This window comes from Mustela nigripes, chromosome 17 (genome assembly GCF_022355385.1).
Source record: "Mustela nigripes isolate SB6536 chromosome 17, MUSNIG.SB6536, whole genome shotgun sequence".
Taxonomy (NCBI): Eukaryota; Metazoa; Chordata; class Mammalia; order Carnivora; family Mustelidae; genus Mustela; species Mustela nigripes.
This window is the reverse complement of record NC_081573.1, coordinates 29,931,194-29,943,749: the sequence shown is the minus strand read 5'-3', so window position 1 is coordinate 29,943,749 and position 12,556 is coordinate 29,931,194. Positions and strand designations below refer to the sequence as shown.

General features: G+C 49.3%; 1 protein-coding gene across 6 annotated transcripts in view; it reads right to left on the bottom strand.

Annotated features, from left to right (window-relative positions):
* Window positions 1-12,303, bottom strand: part of CHD9 (chromodomain helicase DNA binding protein 9) — a 222,708-nt gene extending 210,405 nt beyond the window's left edge. For 5 of the 6 annotated variants that reach the window (XM_059381331.1, XM_059381335.1, XM_059381334.1 and 2 more), the window contains exon 1: window positions 12,187-12,303. The gene's annotated coding sequence lies outside the window, so the exon portion shown is untranslated. The remainder of the gene's footprint in view (window positions 1-12,186) is intronic. The other variant, XM_059381338.1, reaches the window with a different exon arrangement.
* Between the last annotated feature and the right edge of the window lie 253 nt (window positions 12,304-12,556).

Below are 12,556 nucleotides of genomic sequence, written 5' to 3'. Positions count from 1 at the left end.
GGTACAAACACTGTGGAAATGCTATGGCAATTTCCCCCCAAATAAAATAATTACCTTATGATGCAGCAATTTCACTCTAGATATATTCCCAAAAGAACTGAAGGCAGGAATATTTGCATCCTCATCACAGTATTATTCACCATGGCCAAAACGTGGGAGCAACCCAAGTGTCCACGGACAGAGAAATGTATAAACCAGATGCCACATAAGCATACAATAGGAGACTATTCTGTCTTTACAAAGGAGGACATTCTGGGGCGCCTGGGTGGATCAGTGGGTTAAGCCGCTGCCTTCGGCTCAGGTCATGATCTCAGTGTGCTGGGATCGAGTCCCGCATCGGGCTCTCTGCTCAGCGGGGAGCCTGCTTCCCTCTGTCTCTCTCTGCCTGCCTCTCCATCTACTTGTGATTTCTCTCTGTCAAATAAATAAATAAATAAAATCTTTAAACAAAAACAAAAACAAAACAAAAAACAAAGGAGGACATTCTGACACCTGCTACAAACATGGATGAACCTTAGAGACATCATACCCAGCGAAGGAAGCCTGTCACAGAAGAAGAAATACCGCACAATACCGTGGGTACAGGGTACCTAGGGCGCCGTCAAAATCGTAGAGACGGGTAGGAGAGAGATGGGTGTCCGAGGCTGACGGAAGGAGGGATCAGGGAGGAAATGAAAACTAAGGCAACAGTTAAACTCATTGTTTCATGAGTTTCGGAAGACGAAAAAGCTCTAGAGATGGGTGGTGGCTATGGTTGGTTCTATGGACGTGTAAAGGTACTCGATGTCACCGAACTGTACATTTTAAAATGGTTAAAATGGGGGCACCTGCGTGGCTCAGTGGGTTAAGCCGCTGCCTTCGGCTCAGGTCATGATCTCAGGGTCCTGGGATCGAGTCCTGCATCGGGCTCTCCGCTCAGCAGGGAGCCTGCTTCCTCCTCTCTCTCTGCCTGCCTCTCTGCCTACTTGTGATCTCTCTCTGTCAAATAAATAAATAAAATCTTAAAAAAAAATGGTTAAAATGGCCAAGTTTGTGTCATGTATATTTTTGCATAATTAATATATATATTAACCCCCTTCCCTGCTGTGATATGATGAGTGTACACACACACACACACACACACACAAACACACACACGACCCCAGGTCAGCCTCTCGACCTCTGAGAAGTTCTGCCCTCACAGGCTGTCTGTCCAGTTAAGCCCAGTCAGCACCCAGGGTATGTCCTTCCCCCTACGCCCTTTGTCTTGTCGAAACTTACAGAGGTAAGACCACAAGCTGGCGTGGGGAGCCCCTCGTGGGCAGGCGGGACAGAAAGACGGACGGAGATGAGGACTGCTCAGGGAGGACCGTCCCCTTGCTCCCAGGCACGGTCTAAAGGGATAAGGGCTATGAGGCAAGACTGGGTACAGGGGCCCCTCTGTCAGCTGACAGGAAGAGAGGGGACTTCGTGCCTGGCTGTGGGGTGGTGTCACAGAGGAAGTGGTGCTTTAGGGGGCTTGAAAGGAATGAGGATGTGTGTCTGTGTGAATTGGCAGAGGGCATGTCAGATGGGTCGTCTGTCTGTCTGGTATGTGCTGTGACTGCGAGACAGAAGGTGGGAGACGATGCTGGTTCACCAGGAAGAGGAGGTAACGGGGGAGATGGGGGGCCAGGTACTGGAATCTAGGTCACACAGCGCCGTGGTCTTGGAAGGTGAGCATTGGGAAGGCATATTTAGCCTCGGTGTGTAACCTCCGGGGGCCGATCCAGAAGGAATGTGAATGCCAAGCTAACAAGAACAACAAGGTCTGCGCACAGAGGACTTACTAGGCGCCTCTTACTCAATAACCTCACGTGCTAGGTAACAGCATTAGCTCCAGTCTCTGCTGAGAGCGCGGAGGCCCCACCGGCTCAGGGCCTTGCCAAGAGCCCGCCCAGGGCCAGTCAGCGGGAGAACTGGGGCCAGGAACCCAGATCTACGTGGGACTTGAACTCTCATACGTACAAGAAATGGCCGCAGGAGCTGGTTACAAAACACAAATTGCAAGAGTGCCTGGGTGGCTCAGTTGGCTAAGCATTCCTCCTCCTTAGGCTCAGGTTAAGATCTCCTGGTGTGGGGGTGGGGGAGCAGGGGTGGCATTGGGCATGGGCGTCCCTGCTCAGCAGGGAGTCTGCTTCTCCCACTTGCATGCTCCCCCCCTCAATAAATAAATAAAATCTTAAAAAAATCCAAACTCACAAATTCCATTCCCAGGGGCCAGAGATAGAATGATCTGAGCAACAAGATAAGGCAGTATTGGATTATAACCCGGAGTACAAAGTAAAACCCATGGGTCCCTGCTATTATTTAAAACAAAACAAAACAAAACAAACAAACAAAAAACGAGAAATGAATAAATGGGAGAAAAGAGTCAAATTACCCGTGCAGAAAAGTTCCAAAAAAGGGCTGTAGATACACTGCCCAAAGAAGGGAGAACAGAATTCCTCAGTCCCTCAAGCGTGCGCTGGGTGTAAGGACTGCCTTCCAAGAGAACAATATGGAACAGGATGGAACGGGACACATGACAGTGAAGACCCCTGACACACACTACCTCAGTTGGATGATTGAGCTTAGGGTCAACAGCGGTAGGTTGTGGTGACATCGGGGGTGCCCGCCATGATGTGACGAAAATGGCTCTTTACCTCTTGAGGCTTTCTTCTCCAAACCCCATGAACTCCAGTCCCATTCTGAGAAAACCATCAGGCAGATTCCACCAGAGGGGTATTCTACCACATACCTGCCCAGTCCTCCTCAAAACTGGGAAGGTCATCAGAAACAAGGAAAATCCGCTCCATCGTCACAGCCAGCAAATACATAAGATGTTGTGACAAGGAAACAGGATACCAAATTCTGGCAGAGGTCTTGGCAAGGAGAAAGGACAGGAGGTAAACACCGAGAAAATCTGAATAAACTATGCACTTCAGTTACTAAGAACGTATTAATATTGGTTTGTTCACTGTAACAAACGTACCATAGCGTTCATCTATGAACCATAGTGTTCATCTCAGTAATGGGGGTACTGGGCGTGGGGTATATGGGAACTCTCTGGGATATCATCTCGGTTTTTCTGTCCATCTAAACTGGTCTGAAAAGGTCTATTAAGAAATGGGCGTGCCTGGGTGGCTTAGTCGGTTAAGCATCTGCCTTAAACTCAGGTCACGATCCCAGGGTCCTGGGATCGAGTCTCCTGTAGGGCTCCCTGCGGGAGCCTGCTTCTCCCTCTCCTCCTTGTTCCTGTGCTTTCTTTCACTATTTCTGTCTCTCTCTCAAAAAAATAAAATAAAATAAAACAAAATAAAATCCAATCCCCAGGCTGACGCTCAGAAGCCGTGGCCCTCTGATGTGGCTTTGCGCAAGTCTATCAGAGCTGTGAATGAAGCAGGCCCCCTTCCCTGCCTGTTGACCAACCCGAGAGAAGCCGCAGATAGAGTGATATCTTCAGGGTTGGCGAAATCGTTCACACCAAGGACACTGTATGCCTCTCCTCCATCGGACTCCCTGAGGCTAGGGATGGCTCTTCTCTCATCAGACTGGTAGCCTTCCTAGTATAAGAACTAGATCTCCACTCTCAGACTGGGCAGCGCGGCTTCCCCTGAGGGTAGGGCCCAGTTTTCCTCTGGAGGATCTGAAGAAGGCCTCCCGCAGTGGCCCCAGGTGCCACGAATTCTCTGTATGCATTTTTTTTTTTTTTAAGATTTTATTTATTTATCAGAGAGAGAGAGTGGGAGAGAGCGAGCACAGGCAGACAGAATGACAGGCAGAGGCAGAGGGAGAAGCAGGCTCCCCGCCAAGCAAGGAGCCCGATGTGGGACTCGATCCCAGCACTCTGGGATCATGACCTGAGCCGAAGGCAGCTGCTTAACCAACTGAGCCACCCAGGCGTCCCATCTCTGTATGCATTTTGTCTCCCTTTTCGGGAAGTCAAGATTCTTCAGCCAGGAGGGAGGAAAGGCCCTGGACAAAAACGTACTTTTTTTTTTTTTTTTTTTTAAGATTTTATTTATTTGTCAGGGCGCCTGGGTGGCTCAGTGGGTTAAGCCGCTGCCTTGGGCTCAGGTCATGATCTCGGGGTCCTGGGATTGAGTCCCACATCGGGCTCTCTGCTCTGCAGGGAGCCTGCTTCCTCCTCTCTCTCTCTGTCTGCCTCTCTGCCTACTTGTGATCTCTCTCTGTCAAATAAATAAATAAAAATCTTTAAAAAATAAAAATAAAATAAAAAAATTAAAAAAAAGATTTTATTTATTTGTCAAAGAGAGAGTGTGTGCGAGTGAGAGAGCGCACAAGCAGAGAGAGAGGGAAAAGCTGACTTGCCGCCGAGCAGGGAGCCCCATGTGGGGCTTGATCCCAGGACCCCGGGTCCATGACCCGAACTGAAGGCAGATGCCTAACAGACTGAGCCACACAAGGTGTCCCAAAATGTACATTTCTGAAAGCCGGCGAAAATAGGTCTCCCAACGCTCAGAGGAGCATAACCAAAGCTCGTAACAGCAAACTCAATGATCTCTTGGGTTTGGTGCTCTAGCTGCCTTTCCAGGACCCATCGAGCCTCAGGCATGGACAAGTGATAACAGTACCAACAGTATAACATGATGATCCTGCCAATTCTAGAACAGAGCTCCCAGAGAGCCGCTTCTCCGCTGCAAGAGGTTATTACTGGCAGGTATACAGCAAGTCACCGCCAAATGTGGGGAGTGCGTATCAGCGGAATCCACACACAGTATCTGTAATTACTGATCTGCGAAAGTTCTTAAGACAGGACAGGATGCGCCTCTGGACAAAGCAGGAAGAGCAAGGTCTGGAAATCAAATCAAGACTTGACAATGAGAAGGAAAAAAAAAAGGCGAATTGTATTAACATAAGCCGAGGAAATATTAGGTAGACAGAGATGGTCAAGCGTGAGGAGCTCAGCAAAAATGATACAAAAGAGAAGTCTTTAGAGTCTATCTTATCTCCCATTGTCCAGAGCATCGGGATTTCTGGAAACTCTTGAGCGTTACAGACAGCTCAGAGGGCCAGAGCCGCCTGGAATCCCCTCTTGATAAGGATCATTTAAAAAAATATTTTATTTGATAAAGACGGTGAGAGGGAGAGAGATCATGGACACGGGGGAAGGGTAGAGGGAGAAGCAGGCTCTCCTCTGAGGAAGGAGCCAAATGCAGGACTCGATCCCAGGACCCTGGGATCATGACCCCAGCCGAAGGCAGACACTTAAACCGACTGAGCCACCCAGGCGCCTTCCTGATAAGGATCTTAAGGTTGGTCCCAGGAGCAGTAGGAAGGCAAAGATTTGGTCACTGATTTCAGTCACGTCCACCATGAGCACAAGGATGAGGGGACTAAGGTCAGCACGGCTGCCACCATGGACCTATCATTCAGCGGATACAAGTCCCTTGGACTGTCCTGGCTATTAAACTCATTCCTCTTGCTTACCTCGTCTTGGGCCTGTGAATACCAACCTTCTCACTAGAATTTGGCTTCCTATGCGGGCTTCCCTACCGATGAAAGAATGTGCTGACAGGCTGACATAAAGTTTTCAGGCTGCCTCGCAGTGCTTGTCCTATTGTGATTTAATATATTTGTGGTCTGGCTTCCCTACCAGGCTCCTGTGAATTTGGTTAGTGTGTCCCTTTTGGCCTGATTAGCTCCATCTCTGGCCTGCAAAGAAAGAGCCTGACCAGCCTCCCACTTCCGCCCCCCACCCCATGATGCTGGCCCTGGGGGGGCTTTCTCTGAGTGACAGTCTCCCTCTGGACAACACTATCTAGCTTCTCTCTGCCTCACCCATCATCCCAATCACAGCCATCCACTCTAAGCCCAGAATGAACTGTAGGGGCCCTTAAAAAAAAATAATAAATAAAAATAAAAAAATAAAAAAGGTAGAACAACAAAAACAACTTTGGAAGTTCTGGGACACACAAGAAAAAGGAAGAAAGGGGCCCTCTGCTTGGGGGGAGATGCCGAGAACACACGAGGGTAGAAGCAGAAGGAACTGGCAATATTTAACCCAGAACAGGGAAGATCTGGGAGGGCCAGCAGGTTCTCTGTCATCAGACAGCTGAAGGCCTGCAGGGACAAAAAGGGGACAGATTTGTTCTCTGAGGCTCCAGAAGAAAGTATGACAATCAAGGGGCGGTCGACTCAGGGAGACAGATTTCAGCTGGGTGAGAAGGAGGAACCTCTTACGGGAGGCTTCCTCTCCCATCGGTAAGCCAAAATAATAATTTCACTTTATTTTTTCTTTTTTTCCTCTGTCACATTTGTGAGAAGCAGTGTCATCCTGCCATTAAGAACACAAACTGTGGGTGGCCTGGGAAGCTCGGTTGGGATGGCTCAGGTTGGAACCCTGGGATGGAGCCCCGCATCCTTGGGGCTCCCTGCTCAGCGGGGAGCCTGCTGCTCCCTCTCCCTCTGCCCCTCCCCCCAGCTCATGCTTGAGTGTGCTCGTACCCTCTCAAATAAATAAATAAAATCTTTAAAAAAAAAAAAAAAGTGGAGCAGGACAATCAGGGTTTACTTTCCAGTTCTGTCACTTACTGGCTATGTAACTTTGGGCAAGTTACTGAACTTCCCTATGCCTGTTTTCTCAGCTAATAATAGTACCTGCGTCAAGTAAGACTGAACCCATGCAACTGTGGTGAGAAGTAATTAAATTATGCATTTCCGGGGGCTTCAAATAACGTCAAGTGCCTAGTAAGTGCTCAGTAAACGGCCACTATCATTTTTATCATATTTTTCTTTAAGTAGATGCATTATGCAAATGTATTTTATCATTTTTTTTTAAAGATTTTGTTTATTTATTTATTTGACAGACAGAGATCACAAGTAGGCAGAGAGGCAGGCAGAGAGAGAGGAGGAAGCAGGCTCCCTGCCGAGCAGAGAGCCCGATGTGGGGCTCGATCCCAGGACTCTGGCATCATGACCTGAGCTGAAGGCAGAGGCTTTAACCCACTGAGCCACCCAGGCGCCCCGTATTTTATCATTTTTAAAAAAGATTTTTATTTATTTTATTTGACAGATAGAGATCACAAGCAGGCAGAGAGGCAGGCAGAGAGAGAGGGAGGAGGAAGCAGGCTACCTGCTGAGCAGAGAGCCCGATGCGGGGCTCGATCCCCGGACCCTGGGATCATGACCCGAGCCGAAGGCAGAGGCCTTAACCCACTGAGCCACCTAGGCACCCCTATTTTATCATTTTTTAAAGATTTTATTTATGTATTTGAGAAAAACAGCATGAGAGGGGGAGGGGCAGAGGGAGAGAGAGAAGCAGACTCTCCGCTGAGCAGGGAGCCCCAAGGATGTGGTGCTCGATCCCAGGACCCCCAGAACATGACCTGAGCCGATGGCAGATGCTTAACCGACTGAGTCACCTGGGCACCCTTGTATATGTATTTTAAAGAAAATACCTTATATTACAACTGTGAATGTGGAGCCAGAAACACTTGCCCTGTATAGGTGGAAACTGTATGCATAAACAAAACAGTGTTCTTAAATTTTAGCTGACCGCTCTTGTCTGTTCAGTGCCCAGAATTTGAGGACTTCTGTCTTTTCCATAAGAGAGACAAGCCAGTCTAGTCCTTCACTAGACCTCTTTTGTTGACGGTAGTCAGAAGAGAGTCTGGCAAGTTCCAGGAAGTACCAGGCCAGTGTGGCTGGGGCTCCTGGGCTGGGGAGAGACAGCAGCAGGGCACGAGCACAGAGACAGTTTACAAAGCGAACACTTTTCCTAGTCTGAGACTTCATGTCCTTTAGCTCCGTGACTTCATGCCATGCCAGATCATCTCAAGAGGTCCCCAGGGGTATGCAGTGCATGCTTAAAAAACCCAAATCAGAAAACACTTTGTAGGGCACCTGTGCTCATCAGTGCTCCTCTGAGGCCACCTGCAGAGAGTTTCCAGTTGCACTCTTTCCCTCTGAAGGCATTTTCTGGCGGAGAGGGGTGTGGGTGGGAGGTGCGGTGGACCGCGGACAGAGTACAGAAGTGGGGAGGCCTTGAGGAGGCAGGGAAATACCCCCAGCTCCCTAGCCTCTTCAGGGGACACACAACCTCTCCAAGGGTTTCCTGGCGAGACTGAGCCACTGTGCTGGTGCTAACTCACTTACCAACACATCCTTCATTGGTTTTCCTCCTTTCCCAGGGGCCACAGCACTCTCTCCGGGCTCTCTGGGATCACTTCCCCGGTGAAGTCCTGACACTCCAATTTTTTTTTTTTAGACTTTTCAAATTTATTTATTTGACAGAGAGAGAGAGAGAGATCACAAGTAGGCCTAGAGAATTGGGAAGCCGACTCCACGATGAGCAGAGAGCCCGATGCGGGGCTCTATCTCAGGACCCTGAGATCATGACCTGAGCCCAAGGCAAAGGCCTAACCCAATGAGCCACCCAGGTGCCCCCTGACACCCAAATTCTTGTCTCATGATCTGGGTTTGGGGAAGTCCCAACTAGGTATAGTTCAAACTTCTAGCAATGGAATGAGTTACCCAGTGAGTGATTTCCATTTTATTGGGGGAACTCAAGAAACAGCTGAGAACAGCAGATGGGGATTCATGGGTCAAGTAAAGATTTAGCTAGATAGACATTTAGTATTCTTATGGCCCTCAGGTCTCATGATTCTAGATAAACAGTCAGCAAACTATAGCCCATGGACCACAGCCTGTTTTTGTGCAACTATGAGCTGAGAATCGTCTTTATATTTTTAAAATTTTTTAAAAAAGATTTTATTTATTTAAGAAAGATAGAGAGTGTACAAGCAGGGGAAGGGGCAGAGGGAGATGGAGAAGCAGACTCCTCACTGAGCAAGGAGCCCCGGGATCTTGATCTGAGTTGTAAAGCAGACCCCTAACCAGGTGCCCTACATTTTTGAACGTTTTTTAAAAAATCAAAAGAATAATATATTGTGACCCACTAAAGTCATATGAAATCCAAATTTCAGTGTCCATAAATAAAGGTTTACATAAAGTTGTATTGGAACACACTCATTTCCATGCCTTCTAAGGCTGCTGTTCTTCTACAGCCACAGAGGTGAGAAGATGCCACCTGAAACCATATGGTCCACAAAGATCGAAATATTTCCTATCTGGCCCTTTATAGGAAAAGGTTTGCTGAGCCTTGCTTAAGATCGTTGTCCTTCAGGGATAAGAGGCAGACTGAGACTGGCTGCCCCATGGATGCGGAGACCCGTGCCAGACCTAGTATTCTCGGGCTCCTTTGGGTCAGACCTTCACACTTCCTTTTTCTACACTTTTGTGCCCACCCTCACTACTTATTCTGCCCCCGCAGGCAACTGGACTCTGTCATTGAGGCATTAATGGTTTTAGATCAGGACTATTTTTATTTTTAAAGGGCATGAAGACTTTTCTTCTTTACACTCCGTGCACTGTCCCAAGTAGTTTTACCCATGCTTTATGGCTTCTGCAGCACTTATTACGACTCCTCCTCAGGCCAAACCAAATCTCTAGCCCAGGACTATGTTCTAAGGTCTCGGATCAATACTCAGATGTCTGTTCAGCATTACATTAAGAGGGAGATACTAGAGGTCAGATTTGCTGCTTACCAGCTGTGTAACTTTGGATAAGGTATTTAACCACACAGGGCATCAATTTCATCTGTGAGAGGGGGAAACCATCCAGCCCAGGCTGCCAGGACTACTGTGTTAATCGGATGAAATGAGAGCGGCCCACAAAAAACACAGTGCCACCTAGCCCCAGCCTCTGTCTCCAGCATATCATTATTATTACTATTATTATTGTTGCTGCAATTCTGTTCTCTTTGCCCACTACACTCCCTGCACACTGGCTCTCCTTGAGTTTCCCCACCTTGCCAAGCCATTGGTGACCTCTAGGCCTTTGCACATGCTACTTTCGCTGCCTGAAACACTTTTTCCTCATCCACCCACTCCATCCCTGGCCGCTTCCAACCTTTCTGACACCCAATCTAAGGGAGGCCCTTTCTGTACACCTCTGCACCTTGATTTTTTCATTGCACGTGGGGTGAAGTCTAACTGCAGTCAGTTCTCACTCTTCATAGCAGCTATGTTCTATAAAGTTGCCATGGATATGAAATTAGCAAATACGGAACCATTGCTCCCAGGGAAAAACCTAAAGTTAGGTTTCTGGGAGCCTCTGGTCATATTTTCATCAACAGATCAATACCTAACCTTGTGTTATGTGTGTTTCTATTTAAAGACACCTAATTTAATATACACTGTTGATTTAATCATATTGAACTCACAGCCAAAATCATGACGACTCATGCCTGAACACAGTTTATCAAATACATGTTTTCTCAGTAAGGTATATCACAACCTTCTTAGGCTTAGGAGCACTAGTCAGCACTTGAACGCAATGCTTGGGGGCAATTTCAAACAGAGAAATCACCAAAAGAAAAGAAGCGCACAAAAATGCATAAAACATGGCACAAAATAGACCCCAAAAGGGACACTTGCTTACAGTATGAGAGCTAACACCCGAAGGCAGAGCTTTGCCTTAAGTTAACCTCAGCTCCAGTTTCTGGCCACTCGGCTCATGTCCACGCATGACCACAGAAGCGCTGTGGATATCGATTTGAGGGTTACACGCACATTCTAGCGAGCAGGAGAATTCACATCTACAGAATCTGCGAAAGGTGAGGATCTACTGTACTTTTTCTCAGTTCTCTCATTCATGGGAGTGTGAATTCACTGAGAGCCCGTTGACCTCTCTGTCTTACTCACCATTTTAGGTCTAGCATCTGGGAAGCTGCCTGGCACATAGTAGGCTCTTAATAACGAATAGATCGTGAACAAATGAGCCAGTTCAGTGAAAGTGCTTTGTTGTGACAAAGGCAGTGACAGCCATGGTTAATGGAAAATGCACCACGAGCTGCCCTGTGCTAAGTGTTTTCTCTACATTCTCTCAATGAGGGAAAACAGATTACTACTGCACATGGGCCCTAGAGTCAGACTGCCCAGAATCTGCGTAATTATATAACCCTGAGCATGTTCCTTGACCTTTCTGACACCCAGCTTCTTCTACCCATATAGGGGTAATTACAGGACTCTCCCATGGGCCACGATGGGAAGTCAAAATTGAAAATGCACAGAAAGCACTTAACGCAGCACCTGGACAGGTATACCCTCAGGAAACGTGACCTTTCATTGTTAATAATCCCCACAACAACTCTAAGAGGTTTATACCATCACACCCATTTTGCAGATGGGAAAACTGAAGCCAGGCATGGTTCCATGAATTCCTGAGCTAGCTCCGGGGACTCCCAGCCCATGCTGGTAACCACTTTGCCTGTTATGCAAATACATTATCATTTTTATTATCTACTGGGGGGGGGCTTACTCTGACTCCTCAGCTGCATTTACTAAAATGAGGGGGGGGGGTAGCTGAAGAGTTTTCTCTCACATTCCATATCAGTGTATTTCTGTTCCTGGCCCACTTCTGAGTTTAACCCTTTCAGAACCAGCCCAGTTGGTTTGTTATCTTGGCTTTGACAGCTCAAAGGCAGAGGTATTTCCTGCTTCAAAAGCAGGAAGGAGGAGGAGGAGAGGCGGGGAGTGGGGTGGGGAGGTATGAGAAGAAGAAGAATCAGCATTCAGGCTCTGTAACAAACGTTCTCGGGTTTTCTCCAACCTTACATCAAGGGTCCTCAAACTTAATGGCTAATTGCAATCTCCTGGGAAGCTTTTAAATATCCAAATGCCCAGGCCCCAACCCAGACCACTTACATTTGAGTCTGGGGGAGGAGGGGGGGGGGGCGCTGGTGGTGATGGAACTGGAGGCACTAGCATTTTTTTAGCGCTCCCTAAGGGATCCCAACGTGCCGCCAAGTTTGAGAAGGGTGTCTGGCTCCCATCCGCACCGGGCTGCAAAGCTGGAGTCGCTCTGGCCCTCAGCAACTCTTTTTCTCCTTTTCAGACTTGCCGTTCGGGGAATTCGGGCAGGCTTTCCCGAGGCAGAGGCTAAGCGGAGGACGTCTGTGTGCCGGCGACCTGCTGTTCTGCTCTGCCCCTAGGCCCAGCTTGGAGACCGCGGGGCTCCGGGTCCCCTTTAGGCAACGACACGTGTGGCCGCTCCGACTTCTCCGGTTCTGGGCGCGGACCGCGCGCGGGGCTCGGCAGCCGCCGCGCTGCCCACCCCGACCGCAGAGGCTCGAGGGAAACGCCCGAGGCTCAGGAATCCTACCTTGGCTGCCGCCGCTGCCCTCCAGTCCCCGGAATCCTGGGGCTCGGGTTCGCTCCGCCGCCCGGCTCCGCCGTGGCTTTCGCCCGCGCCCGAGCCCGAGCCCGAGCGGCGCCCACTAGAGCGCAGGCGCCACCTAGCGGGCGCGCGGAGGCGGCGCGGGGGCCGCGGCCAGGGGAGGTGGGAGCGAGCGCGGCCCGGGCGGAAATGCAGCCGGCCTGCCCACGTGGGCGGCGGTCCGGCTCGCCTGCGAGCCTCGCGCGCGCGCGCGCGCGCGGTGCCCCGCCGCCCCCGACCACCTTCCCTCCGCAGAGGGCGCTGGGACCCAAACTTGCTCAACTTCCTCGGGGGAGCACCGGCGGGCCAGCCAGGC